At 38.1% G+C, this 19417-nt stretch overlaps 1 protein-coding gene across 1 annotated transcript in view; it reads left to right on the top strand.

Annotated features, from left to right (window-relative positions):
- Positions 1-415: 415 nt before the first annotated feature.
- LOC138836466 (uncharacterized) overlaps positions 416-19417 on the top strand; it is a 37614-nt gene continuing 18612 nt past the window's right edge. The window contains exon 1 of the mRNA XM_070035175.1: positions 416-519. The gene's annotated coding sequence lies outside the window, so the exon portion shown is untranslated. The remainder of the gene's footprint in view (positions 520-19417) is intronic.

Genomic DNA, 19417 nt, shown 5'->3' with positions numbered 1-19417 from the left:
CAGCTGCCACCCTCAGGGCTTCTACTTTAGGAGCCTCCCAGGATTCCCCACTCCTCTTCTCTTAATGAGCTGAATGCTATCGGACTAACTTGTTTCTGCCTCTTCCCCTGGACCTTGGCCCCATTCACGTCTTTGATATATTTACTAATCAACTATGTGAAGTGGTGACTCTTGCTAGTCAATAAATGTCTTGTGGAAAAAACAGTCATAGTTTTTATTAGTTATTTAGAGTAGCCTCAGTTTCCTAAGAAGTCATGAAAGCATTTAAGTATGATGAGAGAAAGGATTGGGGGAAGTTAGTAAGAGAAAAAGCATAATAAAAATATTTCTAAAAATATAGGGGAAGATGAACTATAAAGAAAGCAAAACTTGTGACTTTTATAGAATAAATATTATGAAAAAGAAGAATAAATATTCCCTGGAAAACAAATGTGATCATTAAACTGAAGAATTTGACTAAAGGAAGAGAAACAAGACTGAAAGAGGGAGAGAAAAAAAAGGGCAGCTTGCAGTGCTCAGGTGAGTAGAGATTTTTGTTGCACTGTGATTAAAATATTGATTAGAACAGATTTATCCTGTATTTAGTTGATATGAATATAACAGGTAGTATTTATCAGAAAATACACAGAGTCAAGTGAACAACATTACTCTATATTCAGTGAACATAGAGGGTGACCTGGGAGAAAAGGTTAAACCCCAGAGGTTCTGAATTCTCTATTCTTACCAGGGGAGCTAACTCCACCTGGAATCCAAATGTCACCATAAAAATAAACAAAAAAAAAAGTACAATTTGTCCTCACAAGTGCAATTTCAACCTGTAGAGATAAAATAAAGAATAATAATAATACACCTCTATCTCAAAGTTTTGACAAGGTTTGGAGCCATCTATAGGAACCTCCTCTCAGTTTACAGTAAATACAGCTTGCTTTGGAGATGGGTTTTGTTTGAAATACTCTTTGAATTTTAACTCCACTTCTTAGAGTACTTTTGAAAGAAGGAAAGAGACCCAGGCACACGAATATCAGGATGCATTGGAGAATGGCCTCCTAGATTATGAGCCATCCTTAAATTTGTTTCAAAGAAACTTGGTTATTTTCTTCCCTAAAAAATTTATAAAGTCAGTCAAAAACGCTTTTTTGAGGGATGGGGATATTGGCTGAAGAGTTGGTGTTTGCCTAGCCTGCACTAGGCCCTCAATTTGAGCCCCATTGCCTAGAGAAGGAAGGAAAGAGGAAGGAAAAAAGCAAGGAAAGAAGGAATGGAAGGAAAAGAGGGAGGAAGGGAGGGAGGGAGGGAAGGAAGGAGGGAGGGAAGAAACGAAGGAAGGAAGGAAGGAGGGAGGGAGGGAGGGAGGAAGGGAGGGAGGGAGGGAAGGAAGGAAGGAAGGAAGGAAGGAAGGAAGGAGGGAGGGAAGGAAGGATGGAAGGAAGAAGGAAGGAGGGAGAGGAGGAAGGAGGGGAGGAAGGAAGGAAGGAAGGAAGGAAGGAAGAAAAGAAAGAGAAAAAGAGAGGAAAAAGAAAGAGAGAAAGAGAGGGAAGGAGGGAAGGAGGGAAGAAAGGAGAGAGGGAAGCAGAGAAAGAGAGAAGAAAGATAAAGGAAGAATAAGAAGAGAAGGGAAGAGAAAGAGAGGAAGTAGAGAAGAAGGAGAAAGAGAGGGAAAGAGGGGTATAGGTTAGAAAGAAGGGAAGGGAGAAAGGAAGGAAGGAAGGAAAGAATGAAAGAGATTTTCAATGGCAAGTGGGCTTTCCAAACAAGTTTGTATTTTGGTACATTTGACAGAAATCTGTAGTCTTGTGAACAAAAAAGAGTAGGTAGAGCCAAATAACATTTTCTATCTCTTCCAGGCCTCAGTCACACTTAGAAGGTTTACAGTTTCCATATATTTAACATTCCTGGCTATATAACAGACATTTGTCTTCTAATGATTTTTCTAATCCTTTAAAATAAAACATTGGGTGTTTATATTTAAAAAAAATAAAAAAGAACACACATTTCCTCAACATCACAAGAAATACATCCCAATGAGAGAAAAGTAACCTCTAATTAGTAAAACTACAAATGACAGTCAAAAGAAAATATTCTAGCTAGATACTAGTTGCTTATACCTATAAATCCTAGCTAGTCAGGAGTCATGAATCTGAGGATCACAGTTCAAAATCAGCACAGGCAGTCAAGTCCAAAAGACTCTTATCTCCACTCAATCACCAAAAATACAAACAAAACAACAACAACAAAAAACAAAACAGAAAAGGAGCTGTGGCTGAAGTGGTAGTGATACCTTGAGTGGAAAAACTCAGAAAGATCACTCAGGCACTGAGTTCAAACCCTAGGACTGGCACCAAAAAGAAAAGGAAGGAAAGAAGGAAAACAGGAAGGAAGGAAGGAAAACAGAAAGGGAGGAAGGGAGGGAGGGGGGAGAGAAGGAAGGAAAGAAGGAAAGAAGGGAGGAAGGAAGGAAGGGAAGGAGGGAGGGAGGGAGGAAGGGAAGGAGGAAGGAAGGAAGGAAGGAAGGAAGGAAGGAAGGAAGGAAGGAAGGAAGGAAGGAAGGAAGGGAGGGAGGGAGGGAGGGAGGGAGGGAGGGAGGGAGGGAGGGAGGGAGGGAGGGAGGGAGGGAGGGAGGGAGGGAAGGCAGACAAGCAAGAAAATATTCCAAGTAATACAGGTACTTCCGTGCAAATGTTCTTTGGTCTTATTTCTTTTACCAGAAGAGCTCTTCCCCTCTTAATTCCTGGCTGTGTTGCTGGTCATATCAGCTGGTCTGCACTTGAAATCAGTAGCCTCCAGACAGATTATATCCTGGTCATAAAATCATTAGTGCCAGAATTCCTGTCTCCCATGCACACGTCCTTTAGAGCACAATGCCTACTTTAGACACTGATGAAAGAAACTAGAGGCTGCATTGCTTAAGAAAATCCCAGAGTCATCTGGTGATATCCTAAAACCTGGCATCTTATTTAATTCATTAATTAGATCTTGGAAGCAATTGAATGAAGCATCTAAATTAGAAGGGTGGTAGATCCTGGTAAACTATGATTGGATAAGAGATTAGTGGATTCTGGAGGCAGTTGTTAGAAGTCTCACATTATGTTATCTAAATAGTAGATCTATCTGTATAGAAAATTTTACATCATTTTAGCAGAGGAAATGGAGCTCTTCAAAATATAATTATCATATACTAACTATAGTTGTAGCTAAAATACAAATTTTATACTTTGAATGATATATTGAAATATGATTTTATATTTGTACATATGTCTGTTGTATTCACTTTTATTCTTATTATTTTTAGAAGTGTTCTTTCATGTGTGAGTATAAAATGTGCTTATATGAATATGTAAATTCCTGATTGACTATAGGTTAAATTAATAAATGTATTGCATCATCATAACATTTATTAGAAATATAACATGTTTATGCTTCAATGAGAAGTACAAAATGTCATGTCAAAACCAGCTTTACAATTTCGGTGTGGGGGGGGGAGGGGGGTATAATTGGGTGGGGGGAGGGGGGTAAAATTGGGTGGGGGGAGGGGGGAGGCAGGGAAGGGAAGTGAAGTGTAAACAAAGGAGGAGGCTGCAATGCTTGGTAAGAAATGTATGCATTATCCTGCCCATGTAATTGTAGCCCCTCGGTACAGTATGTTGTCAAATAAAATAAAATACAATTTAAAAAAAAAAAAAAAAAGAAATATAACATGTTTATGCTTAATTTCATTTCATACTTTGGATAATTAATATACATATTAATAATATATTCTATAAAATTATAAAATAATTATATAGAATAATTATATAGACATATAATTATATATAATATAATAATCTATTATATAATAATTATGTTATAAAACTATATATTATATAATTATATAATATATCATATGTAATATATTGTGCATGATATGCATATTATATATCATATCATATATCATGCATAATATTTTAATATATTATATGTTATATATAATAAAATAGCATTTCATCAGTGTGAAAATATTATTTTTCTACTATAGTAATATATAAAAATATGTTTATACTTTTATTTACTTAAATAAGATATTCTGAATCTCATGTATGTAGAGTGACATATCTATGTGTTCCCATCATTTTCTTTTACTATTTCATTAATTCAGGTCAAGATTATCTGAAATATAGCAATAAACTCTAATCTTAAATTGAAAAAAAAAAAAAAAGAAAATCCCAGAGTCAGTGAAGTGTTTTCTGCCTCACTTATTGCCTGCAGTGTCTTACTTACCAGACTGTCTTCTGTCTCTAGGTGAACAAAGTTAGTGGCAAGTGTCCATTTAGGAGGAAGTGAATGTAATGTCAGAGTGGAAAACAGTCTAGTAAGGGACAAAGGAAAACATTTATGTATTGCCCTGTATTCCCGGGAGGTAGTTCAGGTTAGATGAAGCCTTCAATGTCCATTCTCTTATGAGAGATGGGGCCGATCAGATTACATCATTTCTCCTGGGATGGAATATAATTTGGGGTGTTTAATGACCTGCAGAGGCTGGATCCCTGAGATACTGAGCCCTTGACAAGTTACATTCAGTAGAGGTACAAAGCCTAAGAATGTTCCTGTAGTTTCAGTGTTCTTAAGTCTACTTACATTCATTTGCACTAATACAACGCAAACTCAATTTAAATTTGCATGTTCTTCATACTAGAGCATAAGTTCTGCTGTTTTTGTCTTCAAAATTTTCTTAGTGATTCTCAATACTTTACATTAATATGAAACTTACAGTTTTTCAGTTTACAAACATACACATAGACACATACACAATCACATACACATACAAACATAACTGTAAACAAACCTTTTTCTACATTAAATCTATGTACCACTATGGGAATACTTGATAAGTTGTGGGACTGAATATCTATATTATAAATATTATGTAGCTCTTCATTAATGTAACTTCTTTAAATTTTCCAAATAATGGATTAAAATGTGTATATGTACTTAGAATACAAATATACAGTTTTGGGTGAATAATACATTAGTGTCCTTTAGGCACTATTTAAAAAATTCCACAAACCATAGCTTTCAAAAACAAAATTATGTTATGTGACAGTTTTGTTGTTCAGATATCCAAGCCACATAGGGATAAAAAGCCAAGTTAGTAAGAAATCTACATTTCTTTTGAGAAACTCTAGAGAGAAGCATTTCCTTGCTTTTCCAGATGCATAATTCTCCTTCTTGTCTTCGAATTCAGGGATATTACTTTTGCCTCTTTGCCATCATCACATTTTTTCTATTCTGTCTTCTTGTTCCACTTTTAAGAATGCTTGTGACTGCAATTGAGCTATCTGGATGTACCAAGACGACTTCCCTAGTTCAGAATCTATTGACTATTTTTTGTATATATTTTTTACTGTAAAGATATTGTACAGAGGGGTTATAGTTACGTGAGTAAGGTAATGAGTGCATTTCCTATGGAGCATTGTTACCTCCTCCTTTGTTTTTCCCCTACTATCCCTTCCCTCCCTACCTCCCCAACTCCTCCTCCCTGCCCCAAGTTGTAAAGTTCATTTTCAACATAGTGTCTTGTACATCTCATTGTTACAATGGGTTAACCTGTATCTTTGTTGCAGTATTTTGTTATTTCCCTTCCCCTCCCCAAATTAGAAAAATGTATATACAAGAGGCAGGGCACCAGAGGTTATACCATGGGGGAAGAACATACAAAAGAAACAAACAAAAAAAAAAAAACACATAGTACATTATATATACATTAAAAGCAACAGCAAGAAAAATTGAACCTCTTGTGTCCCTATCTTGGGGTTCATTTTGCTTAGAATCATCTTATCTAGTCATATGTACATAGCTTTTGACCTTTTCTGCTTGTCCTAGATATATACTAGTTATTGCAAATAAGGGAAACCATAGGACCTATGTTTCTTTGGGTCTGGCTTACTTCACTTAATATGATTTTTTTCCAAGTCTTTCCATTTCCTAACAAATATGGCAGTGTCATTCTTTCTGTGGAGGCATAGAATTCCAGTGTGTGTGTGTGTGTGTGTGTGTGTGTGTATGTGTGTGTATCACATTTTCTTTTTTTTTTTTTGGGGGGGGGTCCGGTCATCTGGTCCTGGGGCCTGAACTCTGGGCCTGGGTGCTGTCCCTCAGCTCTTCAGCTCAAGGCTAGCGCTCTACCTCTTGAGCCACAGTGCCACTTCTGGCTTTTTTCTTTTTGCTTATGTGGTGCTGAGAAATTGAACCCAGGGCCTCAGGCATGCAAGGCTAGCGCTCTACCACTGAGCCAACTTCCCAGCCCATATCACATTTTCTTGATCCATTCATCTACTGAGGGGCATCTGGGTTGGTTCCAGATCTTAGCTATGGTAAATAATGCTGCGATAAATATAATTGTGCTGGTAGCTTTAGTATGGCCTTGTTTGTGATTGTTTGGGTAAATGTCCACAAGTGGGATTGCTGAGTCATAGGGGAGCTCTATGTGGAGTCTTTTGAGGAACCTTCATACTGCTTTCCAAAGTGATTGAACAAGTTTACACTCCCACCAACAATGCAGTAAGGTTCCTTTCTGTCCACATCCCCTCCAGCATCTGTTGTTATTAGAGTTCTTGATTATAGCCATTCTAACTGGGGTGAGGTGGAATCTCAACATTGTTTTGATTTGCATTTCTTTTATGGCCAGAGATGTTGAGCATTTGTTCATGTGTCTATTGGCCATTCTTAGTTCCTCTTCAGAGAAGTGTTTTTTTTTTTTTTTTTTTTTTTGTCGGTCGTGGGGCTTGAACTCTGGGCCTGGGCGCTGTCCCTCAGCTCTTCAGCTCAAGGCGAGCGCTCTACCACTTGAGCTACAGCGCCACTTCCGGTTTTCTGGTGGTTTATTGGAGATAGGAGTCTCACAGTCTCTCCTGCCCGGGCTGGCTTTGAACCACGATCCTCAGATCTCAGCCTCCTGTGTAGCTAGGATTACAGGCGTGAGCCACCGGTGCCCGGCTTCAGAGAAGTTTCTCTTTAAGTCTTTAGCCCACTTATTAATTGGGCAGTTGTTTCTTTGAGGATTTGTTTTGGGGGATAGACAAGGGTCACATATCTAAAATACACTTGGAACTATTGACTAGTTTTATTAAATTATATTGAAAACTAAATTCCTTCCGTCATTGAACTTAACATTATCACAAGTTCTAGACTTTACTATGTAGAATATCCTTGCTAGAGCCATTCTTCTGCTTAGCACATAGCTTCATGATTTGTGTAAGTCATAAATGGTGGACTTACTACTTCATTTTTGTGTGTGTGCACATTTTTTGTAGGTGCATATTATACCACTGAGCCCCTGAACCACTAAACTTTACCTGCAGCCAGTTCACCACTCTTGATTAGTACTAATATGCTAGACAAATTAATAATAAAGGATGCATATTTTTTGGCTGGGGCTTGAACTCTGGGCCTGGACACTGTCCTTGAGCATCTTTTGCTCAAGGCTAGCACTCTACCACTTGAGCCACAGCACCAACTTCTGGGTTTTTCTGTAATGAATTGTAGATTAGAGTTTCATGGACTTTGTTCAGGCTGGCTTCAAAATGTGAGGCTCAGATCTCAACCTCCTGAGTAGTTAGGATTACAGGAGTGAGCCACCAGCAACTGGCAAGGGATGCCTTTAAATGACTCTTTTTTTTTTGTCAGTCGTGGGCCTGAACTGTGGGCCTGGGCATTGTCCCTCAGCTCTTCAGCTCAAGGCTAGCACTCTACAACTTGAGCCACAGCACCACTTCCGGCTTTTTCTGCTTATGTGGTGCAGAGGAGTCGAACCCAGGGCCTCATGCATTCAAGGCAAGCACTCTACAACTGAGCTACCTTCCCAGCCCTTTAATGACTTATTTTGTCCCTGCAGAGTATAGCTCAAGTAGTAACGTGTTTGACTAGTAAACACAAGACACAGCATCAATCCCTAGTACCAGGAAAAGCATTTTCTAAACAAGTGTCTCATTTTGTTTTTGTTAATTTCTCTTTGCTTCTTAGTGTTTTATAGATGAATTTTATACAGACACTTTATCTGCTTTCACGTATTCTAGTGGTTTTCAGATGGCTGATGAGTGGAAGACTAGCTTCCTGATGGTTCCACTGTATCCATACAATCGGCTCTCCTTGCTGCTCTGATGTCAGGAGGCCAGAGTGGTCTACTTCAGGCAGGCATCTGTCTTGTCACTCCTCTGCTCAAACTCATGACATCCACTGTGAGCTTTCTTGATTTCATTTATGCCACAGTGTTTGTCAACCTTTTACACACTATATTATTTTTTCACCTTCTATCTGCTGCTACCTCAGATATAATCTCTTATAGGTAGTTAATATTTTTATTGAGATACTATTTTTCACCATCACCATATATATTTCTTGTGAAATTAAACTGTTTTTATAAAATAAGAAAAGAGGGCTGGGAAGGTGGCTCAGTGGTAGAGTGCTTGCCTTGCATGCCTGAGGCCCTGGGTTCAATTCCTCAGCACCACATAAGCAAAATGAAAAAAGCCAGAAGTGGCGCTGTGGCTCAAGTGGTAGAGCGCTAGCCTTGAGCTGAAGAGCTGAGGGACAGCACCCAGGCCCAGAGTTCAGGCCCCACGACCGGATTTAAAATAAAATAAAAAAATATATATTAAAAAAAAAAAGAAAAGACTTCCTATTTATTAGGCCCTAAACCAGGGCCTTAAGTAAACAATTAGTATGTATCACACATGAACCTTGTCCCATTATGAAATAGACACATGGAGAGATGACTACTTTGACCTCTGAAAAGTAGGAGAAAAGAAAAGCACACACCCAAGTATTTGTAACACACTGATTAAGGTACAAAGTGCTCAGGATAAAATTAACATGGGGCTTCTTCGAAGCAATTACCCACTCCTTTCCTTAGTTCTGTGTCAGATAAAATTGAGTAAAGAGTAGGGGATAAAATCCCAGACACAGAAGATGAACTAAGCCCAGACAAAGTAATACTTTGCTTGTAAATGGATGTAATATGGTGGCGGTAAAAATATGATCTGCTTTGGAAATTGCCTTTGATGAGTACACGTAAGTAACCAGCAACATCATACATGAAGCGTTACAGTTTCTTAGTCCACCTGTATTGAAAAGTACACTTTCAGAGAGGATGAAAGGAAGTCTAGAATACAAGAAAACTCTTTGAAACTGATGATACTGTTTGCTGCGCGCGCGCACACACATACACACACACAACACTTTAATTCATCATGCATTGGCACCAGTGATCCAAGCTAGGGTGCCAAGCACAAGTTTTCTTTTGAATGAAGCAAGGCAGCGTACGTTATTTTTAAAGGATTCTGTTCCTCTCAATTTTCCTTAACTCATACTGATTTGTAAATTTTGAAAATATTAAATATGAAGTTTGAGTTAAAAATCCCCATTTCCTTTGCATGTTTCTTGGTGAAAAATGTTGCTTGTGCATTTGCACTATTTATTTGAACTATAACCCTGGCTCCTAAAATGTTTAACTTACACTACTATTGGGCTGAAATAACACTGTATTTTGCAATCTATTTCAGTTGATGTAACTGGAAGACTATGTGTAAGTAAACTGACCAAAACTAAATTTAATGTTCCTTATTTAAATAATGTAACCTATTCACAATTGAACAATGGAGGTATAAGAAATAACTAAGATAAAATCATAGATTGCTACCTACCTCTTTGCTTATATATATTTGAAGGTTTACTGGATCCTTTTACAGCTGTGTAACTTTGGTCTCATATCCTTCACTGATTTACATAGCTCAAAACTAATCAGGTCAAATGTCTAATCAATTTCTAATACTGAGGCCAAAAATGGAACGTTAATTTGGTGTCAGTAAATGAAAATAAACTTCATTTGCACTGCAAAAAAAAATAACCAATCCTTGGGGTGGGAGGCATGGTTCAGTTGGTAGCTTGCCAGCCAATGAGCAAAAGCATCAGGTACCAAATTTGAGTCCTGATCTTGGACCAAGATTTTAGAAAGAGAGTAGAGGGAGCTGAGAAGGTGGCTCAGTGGTAGAGTGCTTGCTTTGAATGCATGAGGCCCTGGGTTCGATTCCTCAGGAGAAAAAGCTGGAAGTGGCGCTGTGGCTCAAGTGGTAAAGTGCTAGCCTTGAGCTGAAGAGCTGAGGGACAGCACCCAGGCTCAGAGGCCCCACAACTGACAATAAAGAAAAAAGAGAGAGAGAGAGAGAGTGGAGGTAAGAAATAATATGTCTGACAAAATAAACAACTTGTACAGTAAGAGAGATAATAGCATAGCTTTATGTAGTACTACTGAGTTATAAGAATGGGTAGGACTGGAGGTGTGGTTCAAGTAGTAGAGTACCTGAGTTCAAACTCCAGTAAGGCATAAAAACAAACAAACAAATGGAAGGAGCACCAGTGACGTTTCCGGTGACTGGACTTTAGGGAAAAAAAGGACTGAAGGAAAGCTACAGAGAAAGGCAGTCATTCTCAGATTAGCCAATGAGCAGGTGAATTGTCTTGAAAGTTATGAACAACATCCCAGAAATGACCAAAAGGGAAGCAAGGGGGTCAGCTTCATGAGAGTCTTAACCTACACTAGAGATGAACTTCAATGGTTCAGAGTGTTTCTAGATCTGCAAATCCTGGGTTCTACCTTCAGGACCATGAAAACAAAACAAAATAAGAGTGGTCTTACACCTGGCAGAGCCCAAAACATCCCTCTCACCCACAGAAAACAGCTCCATGGCTCAGCTTCTCTGAGAGGGAAAAGAAAAAGGAATACATTTCTTCCTTTGGGTAATAATCTGGCTATATTAAGAAAATGGGAAAACTACAGAACAGAAAAGAGGTGGCAGTAGCTCAGCCTGCAAAACTAATTGTCTCTCTAGATGAGATTCTTGCTGTTCCAAATCTCCCTCCTTTTGAAGGTAATGCCTTTCTGGGGAGAAGAAATTGGGCTGATGTGATGTGAGTCTCTCACCCTATGAAGCCAAATGAAGAGAGGAAGTGGGGCGTGGGGGAAGATGCAGTTATAAAACTCAATGCATACGCTACAAAATTAAGAAAATCGAAGCCAAGAACCAGGGCTCATGCTTGTAATACCAGTACTCAGGAGGCTGAGATTTGAGGATTGCAGTTCAAAGCCAGCCCAGGCAGGAAAGTCAATGAGATTCTCATCTCCAATAAACCACTAAGCAAAGTCTGAAACTGGTGCTGTGTCTCAAGTGTAGAGCCCTAGCTTTGAGCAGAAGCAGCTCAGGATCAGTGCCCAGGTCCAGGTCCTGAGTTCAAGCTCAAGGATAGAAAGAAAAAGGAAAAAGAAAGAGAAAGAGAGAGAGAGAGAGAGAGAGAGAGAGAGAGAGAGAGAGAGAGAGAGAGAGAGAGAGAGAGAGAGAGAGAGAGAGAGAAGAAAGAAAGAAAGAAAGAAAGAAAGAAAGAAAGAAAGAAAGAAAGAAAGAAAGAGAAAGAGAGAGAGAAAGAGAAATAAAGAGAGGAAGAAAGAAAGAGGGGGAGGGAGGGAGGAGAGAGCAAGGAAAGAAGGAAGGAAGGAAGGGAGGAAGGAAAGAAGGAAGGAAGGAAGGAAGGAAGGAAGGAAGGAAGGAAGGAAGGAAGGAAAGAAAGAAGGAAGGAAGGAAGGAAAGAAGGAAGGAAAAAGAAAATTGAGAGGATAGATCTGGGAGGGATAAAGGAGGATGATGAAAGGGATGACATGAATCAAGATTCATTATATTCATATACTACTTTATTGAACTTCATTGACAATTACTTAGAGATAAAAATAAGTAAAATCTGAGAAAAAAATGTACAATTTTTCCTATTGTTCTCTTACCTTTCTTTCCTGTGTTTGTTGTTTTCTCTTATTTTTCTCTTATTCTTCTATGCCTCCTTATGTAAGAAGAGAGCCTTCTGGCTCTTTCTGGAATTTCCACTACAGTGTAGCTTTCAATTGGATTGAAAATAAAATAAAATGGCTTAGTGGTAGAGTGCTTGCTAGCATGCATGAAGATGGGGGTTAGATTCCTCAGTACCATATAAACAGAAAAGGCCAGAAGTGGTGCTGTGGCTCAAGTGGTAGAATGCTAGCCTTGAGCAAAAGAAGCTCAGGGACAGTGCCCAGGCCTTGAGTTCAAGACCCAGGACGGAAAAAAAAAAAAAAAAAAAAAAGTAAAATATGCTACTCTCTAAGGCCATTACTCTCCCACACTCAATATTTCCCTCCCATCTCCAGCTAATTAATTCATAGAAACTTCTGGATCACCAATGTAAACAGTTTGTTTCTCCCAATGTTGGCTTTTCTTTGATGGCACACAGCACCCATATATACTCAAAGGGGAGTTGTAAATCAGTGGAGCAGAAGAAGAAAGGTGTAGCTATGTGAACAGGATTCCCTTGTCAGGCCAGAGGTCTGATCTCCATAAGGAAGTTTCCCCAGGAGCTGAGTGACAGATGAAACTTAAGACTTGTTGAAATGGATGGAAAGGAAGGATGCAGTAGGGAAATAAAACAACTTCTAGAACAATTTAAAAAACATAAGATCCTCAACAAGAAACCTGGGGTTAGTGATGGATCCTCAGTGTGGGTCCATTGAATTCTTCTGTAGTATTGTGTTACTGAATCTTGTGAGTCCATCAGATGACTGGAAGTTCCTTGCTCCAGATGAGTAAGGCTTCTCAGAGAAAAACTTGTTGACGACATTGCACAGCAATGATGAGGCAGGTGAGAACCTAGAGGTTGATAGACGGTGATGTCCACATGACATCTGTCACTGAGTCACAATCCAGATGCTGTCATTTTTCTGCATCTCTCCATTTCTTTGGAGAAAAGTTGGGACATTTTTATATCATCAAGGAATTTAAAGATAGCTCTATGGGAAAGAAAAACTGGGAGAGGGAGGGCAAGGGTGACATTGTCCAAAAAGAAATGCAGTCTACCTGACTTACGTACATCACCTTTGTAATAACAGTGAAATATTTTTTAAAGAAGGAAAAAGAAAGAAAGCTCTGAAACTTCATGTTCAATTTCTTGCCTATATTTTTGTGCCATGTTGTGTTCTTTTTTTTTAAATACTTTTTTATTGTAAAAATACTGTATAGAGGGGTTACAGTTACATGAGCAAGGTAATGAGTACACTTCCTATCAAGCATTGTTACCTCTTCCTTTGTTTTTCCCCTACCATCCCTTCCCTCCCACCTCCACAATTACACTCCCCCATTTCCCCTTCCCCCCACCTAAATTGTAAAGTTTGTTTTTCAACATAATGTCTTGTACATCTCATTGTTACATTGGGTCAACCTGTATCCCTATTTAAGCATTTTGTTTTTTCCCTTCCCCTCCCCAAGCTAGAGAAATGTATATACAAGATGCAGAGCACTGACATCAAATACAGTGAAAACAGGGGTTATACCATGGGAGAAGAAACAAAAAAATCACATGGTACATTATAAATATGTTAGGAACAATAGCGAGAAAGAAAACATCACTTGTGTTCCTATCTTGGGGTTCATTTTGCTTAACATCATCTTATCTGGTCATATGTACATAGCTTTTGATCTTTTCTGCTTGTCTCAGACATATACTAGTTATTGCAAATAAGGGAAACCATGGGACCAATGTTTCTTTGGGCCTGGCTTACTTCATTTAATATAATTTTTTCCAAGTCTTTCTATTTCCTAACAAATGGGGCAATATCATTCTTTCTGACGGAGGCATAGAATTCCATTATATATATATATATATATATATATATATATATATATACACATATATGTGTGTATATGTGTATATAATATATATATATATACACCACATTTTCTTGATCCATTCATCTACTGAGGGGCATCTGGGTTGATTCCATATCTTAGCTATGGTAAATAGTGCTGCAATAAACATAGTTGTGCTGGTAGGTTTAGTATGGTCTTGTTTATGATCATTTTTGTGCCCAAAAGTGGTATTGCTAGGTCATAGGGGAGAACCTACAGACCTGTAGCCACTAATCTTTGATAAGGAAGCTAAAAAATAGAATGGAAGAAAGACAGCCTCTTTAGTAAATGGTGCTGGCAAAATTGGTTAAATACCTGTAGAAAACTAAAGTTAGATCCTTATATATCACCCAGAACCAGAATCAACTCCAAATGGATCAAATACCTCGAAGTCAAAGCAGACACTCTGAAAACATTACAGGAAGGAATAGAAGAAACCCTAGCTCTCCTTGGCACAGGCTGAAGTTTTTTCAATAGAGACCCAGAAACATAACAAATCAAAGAAAGGTTGGATAAATGGGATTGCATGAAGCTACAGAGCTTCTGCATGGCAAAGGACATAGCTAGCAAGATCAATAGAAAGCCTACGGATTGGGAGAAGATCTTCACTAGCCATACAACGGATAAGGGTCTCATATCTAAAATAACTTGGAACTCAAACAATTAAATCCCGTAACAACAAATCCTCAAAGAAACAACTGCCCAATTAATAAGTGGGCTAAAGACTTAAAGAGAAACTTCTCTGAAGAGGAAAGAAGGACACATGAACAAATGCTCAACCTCTCTAGCCATAAAAGAAATGCAAATCAAAACAACATTGAGATACCACCTCACCCCAGTCAGAATGGCTATAATCAACAACAGATGCTGGAGGGGATGTGGACAGAAGGGAACCTTACTGCATTGTTGGTGGGAATGTAAACTTGTTCAACCACTTTGGAAAGCAGTATGGAGGTTCCTCAAAAGACTCCACATAGAGCCCTATTGTATTCTTATTCTGGATACATGAAATGATGGTTCTGCAACGAAATGACAGTCTCTATAACAAGGGTTGAAGGGAAGTTAGGTCTCCCTGGCTAGGGAAAGATTGTGATCTGCACTAGCTCCAACATGGGAAGTCAAGGGACCCTATATACAGCAGACTGTGTGGGGAAGGGAGTAGGGGAGATGGAGGAGGTGGGGGTGTTGGAGGAGGTGGGGGTGATGGAGGAGACTGTGAACATCTGACTCTGGGACCTCTTCTTATACAAGGAATCCATTTTGTTGTTTATTTATTTTGCTTTCAAATAAAGCTGTCCTATAAGCACTTTCCCGCCTATTAACTCCTTAATTGGAGAAGAAAACAAACCTGAATCCTAGATAGCCTCAGGATCCCTCAATGACATTCACAGCTTATCAGTCCTCACATAGGAGGGTGTCTGAGAAACCAATACCTGCTTTTGGATGCACAGACATTTTAGTACTTGGTACTCACAGAATAATAAAGCTAATCTTGACTTAGATATATTTGTTTTTATTCACTTTGATCTATGACACAAGAACTGAAAATCATGTTGGTATAATGAGCCACATAGACAATTTCAGTGTCTTAGATCTGAGAGGAGGTTGTTTTAATAACGAAGAAACTCATGGTGCTTGTAGAAGGGAGTGATACACATCTCATTTTATGCAGATTTCAGTATGAGAGAATTTTCTGTTTATTGTTTTTGCTGCCATATAACACAGTCCAAGAGAATTCATAAGGTCCTTAACCATGCCTTAGTGGAATGTAAATTTTACTAAAGCAGGAGACTTTGTCTATTTTGTTCTGTATTGTCTCTGATCTATTGTAAACACTTGCATGACACTTAAGCAGATAGACATACAATTGCACAGCTATTGATATAATGGTTTTTTTCTTTAATCTGAGATCCAGTCTTGAACTTGGTATCTGATGGTTTCACTTCTTGTCTAATACTCTACCACCTGAGTCATACCTCCAATCCTAATACAATCTTAATTGCTTAGAACATAGTGAAGATCTTTTCTAATGCTGGTGTTATAGTTAATATTATTGATGTGGGTTAGAAAACTATTCTGCTGTTAATCTGATATTAACATTGGCATGACCCCCTTTGTTAATTGTTTCCAATCCTTTATGTATGTTTGAGAAGTTAGATCACTCTTGTAGATCACTTCTTAAATTTTCTTAGTCTCCTGCTATGTGCAATCTTTTATTTAATCTATTTAATAGTTTAAAGTTACATTTATTACACTATATACTTACAGAAATTTTTTTTATTATTGTTACTGGGGTAAGTTGGAATCTCAGTGTTTTGATTTAAGCAGTTATACAATTGCACTTTATACTTACAGAATTTTTTTATTATTGATACTAGGATAAGTTGGAATCTCAGTGTTTTGATTTAAGCAGTTATACATAGGGGGTCTCAATTCAACATGTCAGTTTAGGAGTATAACGTGTTATCAATGTCACCCCTACCCTCACTCTCCCTCATCTCTCCCATCCCGTCAATTTTCCTAGTTCAACTTTCATATATTTACATTGAATATTATGTCTATATTCTCTCACCCTTCCTCTTTCCATTCTACTATTCCTTCCCCCGCCTCTTGACACCACCTTCTCCCTAACAGCTCAGGTTCTAGGTTCCTGGTATTCATTTTGTTATACCATAGGTGAGTTGTTGGAAAGAGTTACATCACTGGGATTCATATGGACATTTAATCCATTACTGGGGAAATTTAACAGAAGCTACACTTATGAGGAGATATATAATATTTAAACAAATACTCAATACCATAAATATTTCACTAGTTCCATATTGGTATATAGATTCATAGTCAAATATCCCAAAAGTGATATGTGTAAATTGAGAAATAACTTATAAAATTACAAAATTCATGTCAATGCAAAGTGCTGAGATTTTGAAAAATTTAAAGAAAAAATGGCAGAACTTACACCCTAGTATGATGAACATAAAAATATACATTGAATTTGCCTTGCATTAGTACAAATATATACAAGTAGATTTAAGAACACTGAGACTACAGGAACATTCTTAGGCTTTGTGCATCTTACTTTTCTAGGGCTCAGTCTCTCAGAAGTCTGTGGCTATAAGCTATTAAATGCCCCAAACTACATTCCATCCTGGGAGAAATGATTATCTGATTGGCCCCATTCCCTCATGAGGGAATGGACATCTTCATCTAACCTGAACTACCTCTTGGGAATACAGGGAAATGCATAAATGTTTCCATTTCTCTTACTAGAATGCTTCCCACTCTGATATTACATTCACTTCCTTCTAAATGAATATTTACCACTAACTTTGTCCAACTAGAGACAGAAGGCAGGAAATATTTACATACATAAAGATTATTATTTGAAAGTAATAATAATAGTCAATAATATTAGTAATATTAATGTGCATTATATTTTTTAAAAAAGAAAAATTTCTAAAGACCACAGAAATACAATTAATAGAAACCTAGATTTCCAATGCAGATGTGTATGATTCTGAACTCTCAGTTCTATATCCAATTTCTTCTTGGAAGTCTGTATCCACAAATGGCTTACAAATTACTGTAAACTAATTTCTCCAAATCTGTTGTAAAACTCACTATCTCTATAAGAAGTGTTCTTACTTGTGTTTTATTTTATCTGTCTTTTTTAAATGTTTAATTACACCAATAAAAGCATGGATGGGAAAGCCAGAAACCTAGCTTCTCATTCATTCTCCTATATTACTTTCCAAAAAAATTAATCCAACACTTGAATATTTAAATTTGAAGTGCATATAAGTATATGCAGATATATACATATATGTATATACATATATGTGTGTGTGTGTATATATATATATATATATATATATAGAGAGAGAGAGAGAGAGAGAGAGAGAGAGAGAGAGTTATCTTGCCTTTACTATAGCATTAGCCTTGAACAGGTCTTAATCTATTTCCTGTCTCTCTGAGAGTATTTCAAAGTCATTTCTCTATTGAACTCAGGGCCAAGCTCTCTACCACTTGAACCACACTTTCAGCTATTTCAAAGTCATTGTGAAAGAGTTTTTAGTCTTTCTTCTCTAATCCAGTTTTTGTGTACAATCCAAAGTGGACATTTTCTCAATCATATAGAATTGCTTCATGTTTCACTGTGAAATTCTTCAGTGATTCTATTGCCTTCAGGATCATACAAAAATCTTTTTCTTCCTTAGGATCATTGAAGGAAATGGCAAACCTGAAATGAACTTCTCAGACAGCTGAGAACCTTGCTTTTCACTTATTTACACTGAATGATATTCTTTTATCATTCATTACCACTTTCTTGATTATTTGAACAATAAGTGTCACACTTATTGACCTGCTATTTTATGTAAGATAAACCATTGGTGTGTTTGCAATATGTGTTAGATGGAATTGTGTTAGAGGTATCCATACTCCTGTTAAGAAAGAGTCTTACCTTCTCCACTGAAATAATGTCATATATTGAATAACACTGAACATAACAAACAACCTGGGATTAAGCAAGAGTAAAATTAGCATTGTGACACAAACCCCCAAGTCAAGACTCAGAAAGCTGTTGCCGTTCTCCAAGGATCACTAACTTTTCTCATGTCTCCTACTCAAAAGTAGAACCTAGCCAACAGATGGGATGCACCTTTTCTGACTTGGTCAGGTGAAATGAACATTTCAGAAGAAGTGGTATAACGATAAAATTCTGAGACAGGTGAAGGTGCTCCTTTTTCACTTAATAAGCTTTACTTACTTTTTTTTCTTTTTTTAAAACAATTTTTAGTGGTTAATTTGTTCTTTAATTCATTTTTTGTGTATGTGGTACCTGAAGGATCGACCCCCACCCTGTTTTCCCAGGCACACACGGACATCAGGCAAGCCACCAAAGATCTGTGCAGAGTGCCTCACAGCAGGCAAGACAATCTGAGCCTGGTTGTAAACATTCCGTTGTGGGCCTAACCTGTAAGGCACTGAGGCCAAGGTGTGAAGCCTGGAGAGGGTTAAGAGGTTGGAAGACAGAACTAGACCCTGTAAAGGTCAAACCATTTAGGCAAGACAGATGTAGAGCTGTCTGACTATTAAGAAAGCTTGAGACCTTGGATAAGGGATTCTCTGCCTGCATCTACAGTCACCTCCTACCTCTCCACCCCTATACTAAACTCAAGCAACCTCTGACTCCTTGCTCAGACTCCATAAAACCTTGACTCTGGCCCCACCCCTTGGACACAACTCCCAAGCCCATAGAAAGGCTGTGTGGCTCGCTGTTCCTCAATAAACAATACTAGTCTGTGGAAGATCAAGTCCAGATTGTTTCCTTCCTTTCTCTTCCCTTTTCCTAACAGTACCAATGAATCAAACCCGGGGCCTCATGCATCCTAAGCAAGCACTCTACCACTGAGCCACATTCCCCTCCTGTATTTACTTATTTCTGAAGAAGAGTTACATCACCCAGAATGGCTTAGAGCCCACGATGTCCCATGCTTGCCTCAAATTCCTGATCCACCTTACCACTGACTCCTGGATGCTGAAATAAAGACATAGTTAAGAGTAAATTCTCGCTGGGCACAGATGGCTCACACCTGTAATCCTAGCTACTCAGGAGGCTGAGATCTGAGGACTGCAGCTCAAAGCCAGCCAGAGCAGGAAAGTCCATGAGACTCTTTTATCTCCAA

Source organism: Dipodomys merriami, unplaced genomic scaffold (assembly GCF_024711535.1).
Source record: "Dipodomys merriami isolate MVZ:Mamm:240054 unplaced genomic scaffold, mDipMer1.0.p SCAF_25, whole genome shotgun sequence".
Lineage (NCBI taxonomy): Eukaryota > Metazoa > Chordata > Mammalia > Rodentia > Heteromyidae > Dipodomys > Dipodomys merriami.
This window is presented reverse-complemented; position numbering and strand designations above follow the sequence as displayed.